This window comes from Lipophrys pholis (genome assembly GCF_963383615.2).
Source record: "Lipophrys pholis genome assembly, chromosome: 12".
Lineage (NCBI taxonomy): Eukaryota > Metazoa > Chordata > Actinopteri > Blenniiformes > Blenniidae > Lipophrys > Lipophrys pholis.
The window spans coordinates 12255221-12270179 of record NC_137641.1 but is presented as its reverse complement, the minus strand read 5'-3'; the positions used below and the strand labels follow the sequence as shown (position 1 = coordinate 12270179).

The window sequence follows — 14959 nt, the reverse complement described above, 5'->3', positions numbered from 1 at the left end:
GTAGCTTTTTCCTTTCTTAGTATGGTATATATCCAACTATCTTCAATACCGCAGCACCCAAACAAGAATACTTACAGAAGTGGGTAAGTAAATGGCTTTGCCTTTTCTTTAAATCAACTTAGAGACTGCGGTGAATGAATTGAGAGAAGATAATTATTAGTTGACCCTTTGCTTTTTACACATCTTTCTTCTCAGTCAGGGGTGTCAAATACATTTAGTTAAGGGGCCACACATAGCCCAAATTCATGTTGAGTGGACCGGACCAGTAAAGTAGTGCCATGATAACCTATATATTTAAACTTTATAGTTTTTCTTTGATGTGGTGAGGCGTATAAGTGATGAAATGTCTATATTTCCACAAAACCAACCAATTATCAAGTGAAATGTACTAATATCGCAACATAAAGCCAATTTTAATGAAACTGTCTGGCGCAAAGTACAGTAAAATGTAAAAAAAAAAACACTTCTCTAATAGCTGTTACATTATGCATGTTTTTACAAACCCATTCGAAGAACATGGCTTTGAGTAATGAAGTAGCTCGCTTTCATGGTAGCATTGCAAATTTCTCAAGTCAGGCGTCAGTGTTGCATTGTGTCCACTATTAAGAAATGTGTAAAAAAAAAAAAAAAGAAATCAATGTTTGATGGCTTGGCAGGCCAGATTGGAGCCTCTTGCGAGATGGTTTTGCATACATACAGTATCTGAAGAAACTGAAAACATCTCAGAGAATGGACTCCAGATCTTCCTTAAAACAAGCTATACTCCAACTTACTGAGACAAACCCTCTCTTCTTATTCAAAACTCCTTCTTCACAAAGGGGAGTTTTGATGGTCTTACCAGTATGTTTCAGTATGTCGTCTGTTTCCGAATCAACATGAAGCCTACTGGATGCGTTACTGGATGGATTTCCTAATGAAAAAGTGCCACTTTTACCCACAACTGCTTTAACTTTTACACAGCACACTAAGCATTTCAAGCATTTTATTTCACAAGATGAACTCAAAATCACGGAGAAGCAGATTACTTTGGAGTTCATTAACCAAATTCTGTCAGCCTGCTTGTGCAGAGTGTCCTGCTACCTTCCAGTAACCTCCTCAGTGCTGTGGAGCTGTGCAGCCATGTGGAAAACCAGGCAATTTCAGCAGCAGGAAAATAGCCAAAATGGGGTGAGTGAGCCTTGAGAGCACATCTCTCTCTCTCTCACACACACACACACACACACACACACACACACACACACACTATATATATATATATATATATATATATATATATATATATATATATATATATATATATATATATATATATATATATATATATATATATATATATATATATATATAAGAGAGAGAGAGATTCTGTCTCTTTGTTTTGACTATTCTTCCATGGTCATTTTGTTGATTTCTTAAAATTTCTTCTTAAATTTTTTAATCGTCTTTTTTTTTTATTAAAGAATAACCCAACAACACATGGTTCTCTTAAAGTGTGTGTGTGCGTGTGCATGTGCGTGTGCGTGTGCGTGTGCGTAAATGAGGACTGGGCTCATTTATCACTGGGGACCAATTGAACAGCAGTCATCAAGGTAATCAATGAGTGTGCCACTGATAAGGGGTGGGGAGCTACTCAGTTGGCCGTGTAGTCGAAGGAATTCACTTTTGCTCTCTCACACCTGTGCGCGCGCGCGCTCACACACACACACACACACACACACACACACACACACACACACACACACACACACACACACACACACACACACACACACACACACACACACACACACACACACACACACACACACACACACACACACACACACACACACACACACACACACACACACACAGGTGTGAGGTTGTCTGCTCCTGAACGACGGCGGTCTCAGCAGCTACAGCGGTTCTTTGTCTTCATGATAGGGCTGTTAACATATACACTGATCCGCACTCCACTCTCTTCCCGTCCACTTGAAGTCGCATCAATTCATCATTCTGTTCATCCGTCACCTGAACCAGTGAGCATCTTCATCCTTTCCTTTTACACACACTTTTTCATTTTCTCCCCCTTCACTTAGTTCTATCCACATCCTTCCCGTTCCTTCTTTTTTGTCTTCGACCCCAGCTCCTTCTCCTTGAATCTCTCTCTTGCTCCCACACCTCCCCTCATACATCGGCATTCTCTCCATCGCCCTTTCCTCCTTCTCTTAAATCTCCCATCATTTTCCGCCAGCCCTTGTGAGAGTGTGCGGGCTAATTTTCTGCTATGTTAAGGCTGACTGCCCACCGCGGCCCTTTTCCCTCCAAGCAACAATTTCTTTTTCTCTTTATTTACAATGGAGTTGAAGTGTTGGCTGACAGCACGTTCGTCAGCCCAGCACAGCAGAAACACCGGCTTAATGAAAACCCACATACACAGTTTGTGTTGAGGCCCACTGTGCTGTTTTTTGAGGGAGCAGCAGGGTGCAGATACCAACACTATCCAGAGCCGGTGACTGGAGAAAAAAAAAAAGACAGCGCAGGGTGGACACAAGCTCTAATTGATTCCATTTGACAGCAAAAAGAATTAGATTAGCAGCAGTTCCAACTATAACAAGACAGTTCTACCGTAGAACGGTGACACACTGAAAGTGTTTTTATTGTTAGTAGATTTTATTTAGCTTTTTTTTTTTTTCCTGTTCCTCTTACATCACCATGTCCTTGCAGTCACATCTTCTTTGTCACTGGCAGCATATTATTGTCATCTATAACTAACTACTACACATGAAAAGCTAAATGTGACAGGATGACATGGTCGATTCTTGACCCAAAGAACCTTTGAAGTTCAACATATTCTCATTGCTCATTCAGCTTCTTTATGCCCTACATATTACTGTCTTTATGGCAGAATAAAGACACAAAGTACATTGTCAGTCAAATCTAAACCAAATTGTCTTAGATTACATATCTATGAGCTTGACCTTTAACTTCCACAGTCTAGTCGGTTTGTGCTAAACAGACTGAAATTTTCTCAATTGAGTCTTGATCATTGACAACAATGGAACAAAGCAATGGTTTAATGAAATCTGAGAGTGCTGTGCCATCATTAACCTGTTTAAAGTTTGCTGATTTAGCCAGTGGTTGCAATTTATGAGTGCTGAAACTATGCATGGTTTGGTTGCTTCACCAGTTTAACTGATTTCCCCTTCCCCCATCGGCCAATAGGCCTTGTTTCAATATTTGTGATTTCTTCCAGAGAAGAAGTCAGGGAGAAAGGAAGTCGTGCCATCACTAGAATATTATCCTTGAGTCAAAGTGAATCAAAAAAAGAAAAAAACATTCCTGAAATATCATGGTAATAAGAATGGAACAATATTTAGTGAAAAGGGACCATTAGCAGCACAATCTATTCACTGTTAACTCTGAGTGCGCGTATTGAGATCACATGTTGACAATTCAGTGTTCTCATCATGAAAACTGATGTAGTAGACACTGTGACATTTAACCACTGCAATCATTCCATGCCAGAGTCACAGTAAACGTTTGTTACCAATGTGGAAAAAAAACCTTTCTGCATCAATCACACAACGGGTTATGCCTGAGCTACATCATGTGTGTTCCTGAGATATGACATCAATGAGAATAGGAGAACCTTGTGTTCAAAGAGTATCAGTTCATCCTCAAGGCAGCATAAATCCAACATGAAATTGCCCCAGTCATTACTGGAAAACTGTGCTTACAATACAGAAAAAGTAGAAACATTCTTCATTCATGATTCTTGACACAGACGCACACAATACGAGTCTCTCTGGGTCACCAGTGCTCAGATCTTCTGCTCTGAATCTAACTGCGGGTGGACAATGTATTTAATTAGGAGAAATGCTCTGTTTATGTCATTCAGGAAATTGAAAATGTTCAATTTTGCTGCATAGACTTGATAAGATGAGCAACAGGGCTGTCGCTTTATTAAAAATAATAGGATTCATAAGTGAGGAATAATGAAAAAAAAAAGAGTAAAACCCTTTCCTTGAGCTGCTTTGAGTGACCACTCATATATACGGTTATTAGATTAACAGATGCTGCTGTATCTATATGGTATTACTCAATCTTTTACAAAAGAGTAACGCTGTAAGGTCTTGTATGTGTGCTATAAGCTGCAGGGAATTCCAGGGCTTTTACTCTTCCGTCTATCAGTAGCACTCTGGTTAAAGGTTATTCTAATATTGCCCCCCACCGAAACACACCATCTGGGTGAGAATCTACAGGCTTGAATAAAAGTGACGCAAATCTAAAGCTGCTTCTTTATAGCAAGTCCATTTTAAGAGGGAGAATAGCTCGAATCCCTTTGTTTTCACTATACATTTGGAGTATCTATGGTAAGATATCTCACCTTTGGTAAAGATGTTCATGGATGAGACTTTTCAGCTAAAATAAGCGCCTCACTACAGTCCACTAGTCAACATTCCGATTATCTGATGTGATTTTTTTTCGACTGACATTTCAGCGTAAGTTATGGCACCCAAGAGCACACTGGCTATACAAATGGATGAAGCATGCTTGATCATTTTGGGTGAATGACAAGGTCAAGAGCACCGGAGGGCAATTACAAAGAGGCGATTGACTAATTTCATATAAAACAAAGGACGGCCGCCTTCTCTTCTAAAATGTTTACAAATACTAATACCGAATTGTGCCAAACCTGCCACCTGGTGTCTGGTGGGCACTTTATATAAAATGGCATGGTTTCCAAGCTGGAATTGCCATTCATACAGATACATTACATAGAATTACTTTAGTAATCCCAGACAGAAACATCTGAGAGAGGCAGACAAATGAATCATGTGCAAATACAACAATGAGTTAAAATAAGAAAAGCCAGAGGAATGAGCAAGGGTGACTGTGTATTTGTGCCTTAGTCTGCTGACTGAGGTCCAAAGTAGAGAATTGATCTCTCTGAGGCTCAGAAGCAGCTAGTCTGTGAATACCAATCAGGGGTAATTAATAGCAGCTAATGGACTCTGTTTCTCACTTTCTCTGGTCTCGTCTCCTCCGTCTCTGTTTATTCCTTCAAGTGCGTTTTCTCTTTTTATCATGCAGCCATAACACATGTGAAGATGAGTAATTATTCCCCTCCTTTTGACTGTCCTCGCCAGAGGCTTCCAGACAGACATTTTAAAGTTTTACATCTTAAGTGGGTTTACAGCTATGTGTCTGTGACTGCCTGATGCTACCAAGCCAAGGGTTTCCTTCAAAAGTAACTCCAGAGATGTGTGTCGAGCTCTGCCGCTGAAAGAACTGCAGCAAAACAAATTATGACAGCTAAAAGGAGTGAGACGTTAGTTCTGGCTCCACAGTGGGCTCATATGATCCTCTGATGCTGTATTTATATTGTATATTGTATCTATAAAATCTGAGGAAACAGCTGACTAAAGGTAAATAATTATAAAATGATAATCCATTTCTTCCGGAAGTGAAGTTTGTGAGAGTGTTGGGCCAAGCAGCACTCCTCCAATCAGCACACCTGGCTAAACAAGTAACTAAATCTGAACTCTTCTGGATATTATAAAAAAATCCCGCTATCAACTGAAAATTGACAGTTGTTTTGGGGGACCTAGAGCTTGGAACCAATGGTAATACCACAGATTTTGTCATTTCAGATTTTTTCTTATATCAGTATTACAAAGAGTATTACAATATTATGAAATGCTCCAGTTAGTGACAAATTTGAAGCATCTTTTGCATTGAAGCCCTTGACCATATAAATATCCCTTGAACCTGTACCCCACAAATAACCAAACATCACTGTTGTTATGGCTGCTGATTCTTATTGTGGTAAATCAAACAGATTCCCACAACTTCGAATGGCAGTTTCGCTTCAGAACAAAACACCAAACTTTTCGCCTTTGTGCAGTTTAGTGTGTTTTTAGTCACGTCTTTCCTTCCATCAGTAGCTTAAGGTTCATCCCACATACCTGTCTCTCAATCTACCATTTGCCCCGAGGCTGAAGTAACAGCATCACTGTAGTCTCTGTCTCTTCTGAGTGTTTGAAATAAAAGTATATCATTTATTTGAACAACAAAGCTCAAAAACAGCTCCTATTTGAAAACAATCAAAACACAATATCAGAGATGAAAACTAAATCAACATTCAGAGCCCGATACAAGTGAACAGTAACAGAAAGATTAGCATTTAAATTACCTCGACTAGTGAATTATGCCTTTACGAGCCCGTTTGTTCTTAAATCCAAAGTATCTGGCTGACATTTAGTGGACAAACAGCCTCACGGCATGAAGATTAGTTCATTATGTTTTGGCGATGATGTTGACATTGAAGGGTCCATTGATATTAAACTCTTCTTCATCAGTGTTGTTTACAGAGAAAATCAACAACTGCACACTGAACCTGTGAAGTACATGTTACTGTCAGGGATTTACAGAGGATGTGGTGGTGTGAGAAATTTCAAGTGCCGAGCAGAAAGGGAATAAATGACAAATGTCAGAAGGGGAAAGATGGAATGGCTGATTGGCACAGAACTCAAGACGGGCAGGAGACAGCAGGGGGCAAGAGGACAAAGAGTATAGACGACGTGTCAAAGAGAACCAGAGCGGTGCCGGGTCTGATGTGGGGGATGATAGGTGGAGGGAGAACACGCTGTACTTGCAAGCTCATTAAACAGAGCTGTAATTGCAGAGTGAAGAAGCAGCGCATCGAAGGGATGATGACGGGACGCGGAAAAGTATCGTCAAGGGCAGACACAATGTGATGAAACTGTCTTAATCGCTGTTTTCGGGGCAGAAAAAGATCAATCACGACGCGACAGGGGAGATCGACTGAGAAGAAAAGCCTCCTGGTGATCATAGGTTAGCTTCTCTGGAACTTTTTACCATCATTACTGCATGTTTCTCCTGATTACTTATTGAGAGTGCACTAAAGTCACATCAAAAGCTTAAAGGTTCCAATCACAGTGACACAGTTTTTGCACAAATGATGGCAGCAAGATGATTGTGATTTTATACTGGTATTAAGCAATATGCTTTATTGCACACTGCACATGCTATGATTCAAGTAGACATTTTTTTGGTTAAATGTCGGACGTCCTACTTTCACATCATGAGGTATTTTTAGGCTGTTGGACTGTTAAATGCTTTAAGAATAAATATTTGTAATTCTATATAGTTTGCAAATGCCACAATGATTAGGGTCGAGCTATTCATTTGTTTCCATTACAGTTACAATACATTGAATTCTAAAAGATGCGTTTCCTTGACATAGTTAGACATGTCTCCACAGCTCAGTCACCACTTCACAGAATCTGGTTGCAAAAGATGTTACCTGTGCAATACAGCAGCTCTCATTTCTGTGTTTTTGGGGTTGCTTTTGTGCTGTAGGAGGAGAACAGATAGCCATCTTTCTACGTTTATAGCCCACACTGAAACCTGACTAGATTATCACACAAGTCCAGCAGCCTGAGACATGTTTTATATCACCACAAAAGAAAATCTGATTCATATGTAATGAAATGCAGTCATGTCAGCTGCTTGAGTTTTACATGCATGATGCATGTAAAATGTTGTTTTAACTATATTCCTAAATCAAACATTAATACCACTGTATTATTTTTTGAAGGGATAGTGTCACAGATGCTGTAGCAGTTTAAATGAAGGATAACATACAAATGATTGTATTCTAAAACCTGAGCAGCAGTTTGATGTTGAAGTTTTTCCCCAATAAAAGAAGAGCGGCTATTGATATCCACAGGCAATATAAAGCAATGTCAGAAATATGGTAGTTAGAGGCTTCGGAAGTGGAAGTCAGATAACTACGTACTTATATACGAACGGGCAACTGTCAAACCTGTGATGTTTATGGTTGTTTACTTACTTATTTATAAGAAATATTAGACTTTACATTTACATTAGTCGGAGCAAAAAATATGACTCGTAATAAGAAATATTATTTTTCGACAAAGGAAACATAGCCTTCTCTGGGGATAATATCCCCCAATCATCCACTGGTTTATTCACAAATGGTAGCCTAGTTTGACTGACGGATATCAATACTCGTGACGGCCGGTCAATTTCCTGGATGATACTTGTGTTCAACACATCTTCTCGTGTGACACTTAGAACCACCCAGCCCTGCGTTAGTCATCAAAGGTTTGCCTCACTCTAAGTCCACTGCACACCGGTTTTCAACGGAGTTCACCGTGAATTACTCCGTCCATCAAAAGCCGTGCATAATTGATTAAATAAGCTACCCCAAAGTAACTTTCTCAATCACCTTCTGTTAGAGAGCAGTGCCTTGAGGTTGCACTTAAAATGACTTTGCTTGATCACAAAATGCTAATTTGTCTCGTACACCTCGGCCCGCTTCACACCGATGGACTTTAAATTAAGACTCAACAAATCCACTTCGTTCCTGCATCTGATAAACACTGTGCGCCGGGAGCCATCAGAAATTAGCTCCAGGAGCCACTGACCATTCAGCAAACGGCTAATCGCACAGCAAATCAGTACATGACCTGCTTTGTACGCTGATAAGGTACAATATAATTAACCTGCGCTAACAGTACAGAAGCAGAATTTTTGTTATAAGCAGAGTGTTACCTCTGGCTTTGTTTCTGGCTTTGAAAATGTTTAATTTAAATTTATCTTAATTGCCTATTTTTCACACAAGTTAAAAGTAATGCATAACAGTTTGGGTGAGCTGTAAAAGATGAGCCCAGTCATATATAAAGCCAAGCACAAGCAAACCTTTGACACTATTGAACCTCTGCAGAAAGTGTTGAGAAGCACATCACTTGGGCTTTTCTCATCAAATACTTCACCAAAGACGTTCTGTTGTGCATGTGAGCGTACCCCCCTGGTGCGTCGTTAACAGTAGCTGTGTCTGATATCTCTGGTAAAGCTGCAATGTGCACAATTATGTGTTTGTGGAAGTGAAAAGGTGCGGAGCATCATGGTAAATTACCTAAACAAAGAGCTTGTGGCAAGTCCAACCCTGCGTTGTTCTGATGTTCATCCTGATCAGAAACCAAACAAAAACAACTAATGATATGCACAGTTGGTTTCCTTTAATATTTTCTATTATTAAAGATTAAACCCATGTGGAAGGACTGTTGGAAGCTGATTTTCCCTTCTTGTCTCGGGTGAGCAGGGAGTAGTTGATCATTTCTGAGAGCAGCCTGTTGGATGTGGCAGAGCAGTATAGCTAATTTATGGGTCAATATAAACTTCCATCACTTCAGACTGAAGCTGAAAGCTGTGCCGGCCTGCGGCAGAAAACAGGAATGGAGCAGAACCTCTAAATCAGAACATACAAGAGAGGTAGGAAAAGGCTTGTGGAAGGTGCCACTGTGGAGGAACATACAGACTCAGAAAATAGGCATGATTTTATACATTCAGTCAGATTCTGAAACAGTGCTTTCCCACCACTTTTCCAAAAATATCCAAGACAAAGATTTAATAATGAAACTGTCTGTCAGGACATCACATTAAACGCATCGCTTCAGATGGTAATTACAGCACTGAAATCCCACCATGACAGCACAAGGGTGCACCCACAGAGTAACAGGACGATAGTTTAGGTAATTAGTGTCGTCCATTAAAAGCATAATTTACTTTACTAACAAGAGGTGGTGAATTTGTTTTGATCTGAAACCACAGGCAGACAACAGGAAAGAAGAAACACTGCAGCAGGAGGAGAAGCTGACAGTGGAGCTGAGCGAGTCGGAGCAGCGATGTTACAAATCACAGTGTCCATATTAACTGTTGTTTCTGTCATCTAAATGTATCAGTGGGTGCTTGTGGAAATGCTACCTGCCTAAAGTCAGGAGATTGACTTTTATGGTACATTCAAATGCCTTATTGCGGTCATTTTCATTAAAATGTGAAAATCCTTGTGCTTCTTTGGGTACCTTACACATGAGTCAAACAAGGTTCTGGGTTTTACCTGTAATTAAGGTTCAGCAAACCATTTCACGGACAAAATTGCGATGCACCGAAGTGGAATTAATGATCTTAATTAAGACAACACTGCAGATAGATGTTCAAGTTGAAGCATCCTGACGCTTGCTGGCTCAGTTACATGACTTAATAAAATAACCTTAAAATATCTGAATTGCTAGCTGCGTATAGCCCCCCTTTTCTTATTTTTTTATTAATAGATGTTCTTTATGCAAGAGTGTATTTGTCAAGAGTGTATTTGTCAAGAGTGTATTCATTTTGAAAAAACAACCTCTTTATCAGTGCCAGATGACGCAGGCTGAAAAAATGACTTTACTGGCCAAATATGATCCTTGTTTCCCAACAACAGACCAATAAAATCAAGCTGTAACCATGCCTGATTACTCAATGCATAACTTAATGAAAATATTCACAAATGGCCATGTTGATCTTGCACATGTTTGAAATGAATTCCATTTCTGAATCTGATGAAACCAAAGACGAGTAATAAGATGAGATGAGAGATTTCATTGTTATGGTGAGATGCTGCAATATGGATCTGCCAAAGAAACCTAGAAAATATGACAATGTCAGACATGTTTCACATCCATAACTATCAATGTACTAAAAGGAGACCTGCACCATATTTTACATTTCTCGACGCACTGATTCATTTTAGTTGATGAAGTAAGACCATTTTTTTTATTTATCCTAAGAACTGAGACTATGCGATATGCAACAAATACTGATTAAGATCAATACTTATTACAAACTACATTTACTTGCTGATGCCGTCAGCTTGAAGATCTAGATGAATCCAGTCTGACTAATAACATTTGATTAAAGAATTTTAAGGTTCCACGCAGTCAAAATTCACATTGTTATAAAGACTATTAAGAAAAAGACAAATCCAGTCTCCCAGAATTTGTCAGTGATCTATATTATTATAGTTTATTGTACAGCTTAAATCAGAATATTTTCTACTTCTTCAACAATCAAGTAACACCATCTTTTATATATAAATCTTCGACTGATAACTCGCTCCCCTCAGAGACATTTTCACAACTGCAGAAGGGCAGCTATAATTTGTGGAAACACAAGCACAATGAAACTATCTGTTTGTTTGCTAAAAGGAGCAAGCAGCGAGTTGAATAAACATCAGTGATGAATCAGAATTTGGCAGTGATTAAAAGCCAGTGTATCCATGCATGTTTGGTTTCATAAAACTTGTTAATTCTGATTACTAAGCACTTTCCCCCCCAATTTTCAGCAGATATCACATATATTACAATCGGAAAAATATGTGTAGCCTTTTATTCAAATTTTTACTGACTTGAGAAGTAGCTTAGATGTGTTAATTTTCTCAGTGAGTTTGTGTCACAGCTACAGTTGCTGCTGACCGAGTTGGACTGAGCATGCAAAAAGCACACTAACTTTTAAATGTGTCTTCGGAGTCTCAACATGTACTTGTCTGCCTCATGTCTCCCAACGTAGGCGTCGGTTAGTGAAAGTGTTATATTTGTTTTACAATTATGTGATGACAAAAATGTAATGACCTCTAGTAACAACACTATAAATGATAATAATATGTTCTCCTCTGAGCTCCAGCATAGTTTGCTGTACATTATTAGCCTCCTTATTATTCACATACACAAACCCACGTTCTTTTAATTAGGTCTGCACTGGTTGGCAAACATTTCCACATCATGTGTGTGCAGAAGCTTGAAGTTTCACTGCTCATTATTCTTTGATGGCTCCATCGTAAATCAGGCTTTTCCTGCAAGTGTGTTTGCATGTGTCTGTGTGTGTCTGTTGTGAACCCAGCAAGCCGTTGGGCTTAAAATGACCCCCACTGAGCCTGAGCAGGGAGAATGTTTTTTAAATCTATTTTTTAATCAGAATCCGATTGGATGTCGCACCGCCAAAACAGTTCACTGCATGAGCTGGAGAAACACTTGCTCATGGCACTGAGACCAAGATGGCGCCACCTGTTATCAGCAAAAGCAGCAATCGGACTCATTCCTGTCTGCCAACTGTGGGCTATCTCTGCAATGCAGAAAACAGGAATGGAGCTCAATGCAAACTATACCATATAACAGTAAAATGTGGATTATTGCAAGAAATTAAAACAAAAAGGGGCTCCAACCAGAGTTTTTTCCGCTCCTCCCAAGGGAGTTTTTATACGACTTCTAAGCCAAATGAAGAGAAATATCCCCCGCTGAGGGTTTTTGTTGGCATTCATCATGGCCTGAATTGCACATTTAGTTGAGCAGCAGGAAGCATTCAAGCAGTTTAGGTCACCAGCATTTTGGAAGAGCTCAGAGCTCGATACAAAATGACAATATCAAATCATTTTCCAGCTGTTGCTCAAGACTCCACACTAACAGGTAAATTTAGTTCAGAAAAACAGCCAGATGACTTCCTGAAGTCAGCTGGACACCATTCTGTTAGTTTTTCATTAAATCTTTTTGACACTAATAATGTTTCCTTTTTTGAAGGATGAGGTATTATCCATCCACCACAGGATTAGACAGTGTTTCATCTTGGTAGATTGTGCTGAACATGCAAAATAGAAGAAAAAAAAAAGGGGGGGGGGGGGGGGATGAAAACCTTAAAACCCGAAAAAGTGTGACAAAAGACAAGCTAAAAAAGGTAGATAAAACACACACTGCTACCGTAAGTATGTCTTTTCCCCTAAGCAATACGGAGATAAGCTAAAGGGGCTAATAGCCACATATACTGCAATGTTCAATGATCCCTGCCCCCAAACGACCTCATTTTGATTCAACCTGGCAGAAACAATAATTTCCGACAGGACGACTTGGGTTAAATAGCCCTGCTTTTCGACGCTACTCAGCCCCTCACTGTGGCATCTAATGGTTTATCTCATTTACCAAGGAGACCGAACAAGGGGAATTGATGATGTAATTCAGTGTAAACACAGAAGTGGTGCCGTGAAAACTGATTAGGAGTCTGCATCAATACCCACAGAGAGCGAGTAAGACACAGTGAAGGCTGGAGAGAAATTTTTAAATTTGATATTCCCTTTACTAGTGCACGTCAACAAATAAAAACAAGACCAGCTCAAGCTCAGCTCAACTACTCACAGCACCCCATTACACGTTCACATATACTTCGAATACAAAGAAGGGATACAGATGAAAGGCACTGGTTTGCAAAGTATACAGATGTAAAATGAAGAGGGAAAGAAAATGCAAGGAAACCTGCAAAGTTATTCCATGTGAGAAATTCCAGCTGTCTAATTAAGGACAAACAGCAAACAAAAAAACAAAAAAAAATACAAAAAAATTATTTATTCAACAGACATATATTTTTAATTTGCTCCTCATTTAAAGGCTGTGACTGTGTCTCAGTGCTCCGTCCACTGACTAGGTGTAATGAGTCCTGCTGCCGCTCCGTGCTCACAACAATGAAGGAAGCAGCAATTAGCTTCAGTTTCCCGGCAAAGTTTCAGCGTCCCACGCCGGCCACTAAAGCTCTCTGATGAGCTTTTCTTTTCTGGTCTAGAGGGTGTAAAAACCTAATTGCGCCGTCTTATTATAGAGGACGCTAATATATGGAGTGAAAGGGAGAAATCAATAAGGTCTGAAAGCAAGCTATTAGATTTCTGTGACTTGAATCTGAAAATCCTTAAAAGTCTCACATTCATTAAACATTGGTGAGACAGTGATACTGATGATGATGACGATGACAATGACGATGATGATCACGGATTATTCTGGACGCACGTAAGGGCACCGTTGTATCTTATTGGGCTAACTCAAGTTTTTCACAGACCTAGACATTTACAAGCAATCAATTTCAGTCTTTTGTTTTGAGGAAGGAAAAAAAAAAAGACAAAGGGTAAGAAGCAGAAAGGTGAGCAGCCCCCCGCCCCCCACCCCCCCACACAAAAAAAACCCAAAACAGATAGTGGGTTTATTGACTGACTAATCAATGTGTGTATTCTCAGCCAAAAGGAGTCAAAGAAAATAAATGTGAAACCAGAAGAAATAAACAACAGGCAGAAATGCTTCGGACCACTGATAGAAAAACAACAAAATGCCTTGAAGTGACCAAGACTGAATAACGACCACAGGTCAGCGCATGAGCAGCACGGTCTGGCAAAATGAGACTTTGATATATAAGGCACAAAAAAAAGTGACACCTTCTGCAGCCGTGGGTGAAATGAGGAAATAAATGTTGGCAGAATGTTGTGGAAAGCGGAAATGAGCGAGAACAGAAAAAATACACAAAAATGATTCAAAAACAAAATGAATACAAGAGACACTAGGTGTGTTTACATGGACAATAAATAAACTCATTAAATGTAGATCAAATTCAAACCATGTCATGTAAACACTTCTCTCTGATTCGTTGTCTTTCTGATCATTTTCTCGCAAATGAGAAGGTTTCATTGGTTTTGCGGATTAAAGAATAAAAATAATTATATGTCAAGTAAAAAAATTTTTTTTAAAAAGTCACATGTCACAAACACTAACGTCACAGTGCATAGCATTAGCTAATCCACTGATCAAATCGTATGATATTCTTGGTAAATATAAACCCGCCCATCATTCTGATCACTGCACTCAGTGTTAATGTAGACGGGATGATCTGATCCCTCAATCGGCAAGAATTCAAACAGATAGACAAAAAGACTAATTCAGAGAGAGGAAAAACAGACACACAAAGACTCAATGTTCTGTGTATGTCCTTTTCTTTTATGCTGGTGGAAACGCCTGCCAGGAGGCACTCTGGCCTACAGCGATATATGTCGCCGTGGCAACAAAAATTGAGCTCCAAATACGAACATCATAAACAATCTTAGGCAAAGACTTGTTTTATGATCAGACTGAGGTTGGTACAAGTCAAGCAAGTGGTAGTTACAGCAGAATTTAGAGGAAGTATGCAAAAATGTCAATGATTTGTCCCCTGCAGGCATGAAAACATACTGTGTGTGTTTGTAGTCTTGTTCTATTCTGCTGGGGACTACGCTTCAATTGCACACTAACCCATAGGGACGCCAGTCATATGA

The 14959-nt window shown here is 39.5% G+C and overlaps 1 protein-coding gene across 1 annotated transcript in view; it reads right to left on the bottom strand.

Moving 5' to 3' along the window:
• The window catches only part of LOC308117975 (poly [ADP-ribose] polymerase tankyrase-1), a 99380-nt gene that overhangs the window by 72283 nt on the left and 12138 nt on the right, over positions 1 to 14959 (bottom strand). The gene's annotated exons all lie outside the window — the stretch shown is intronic.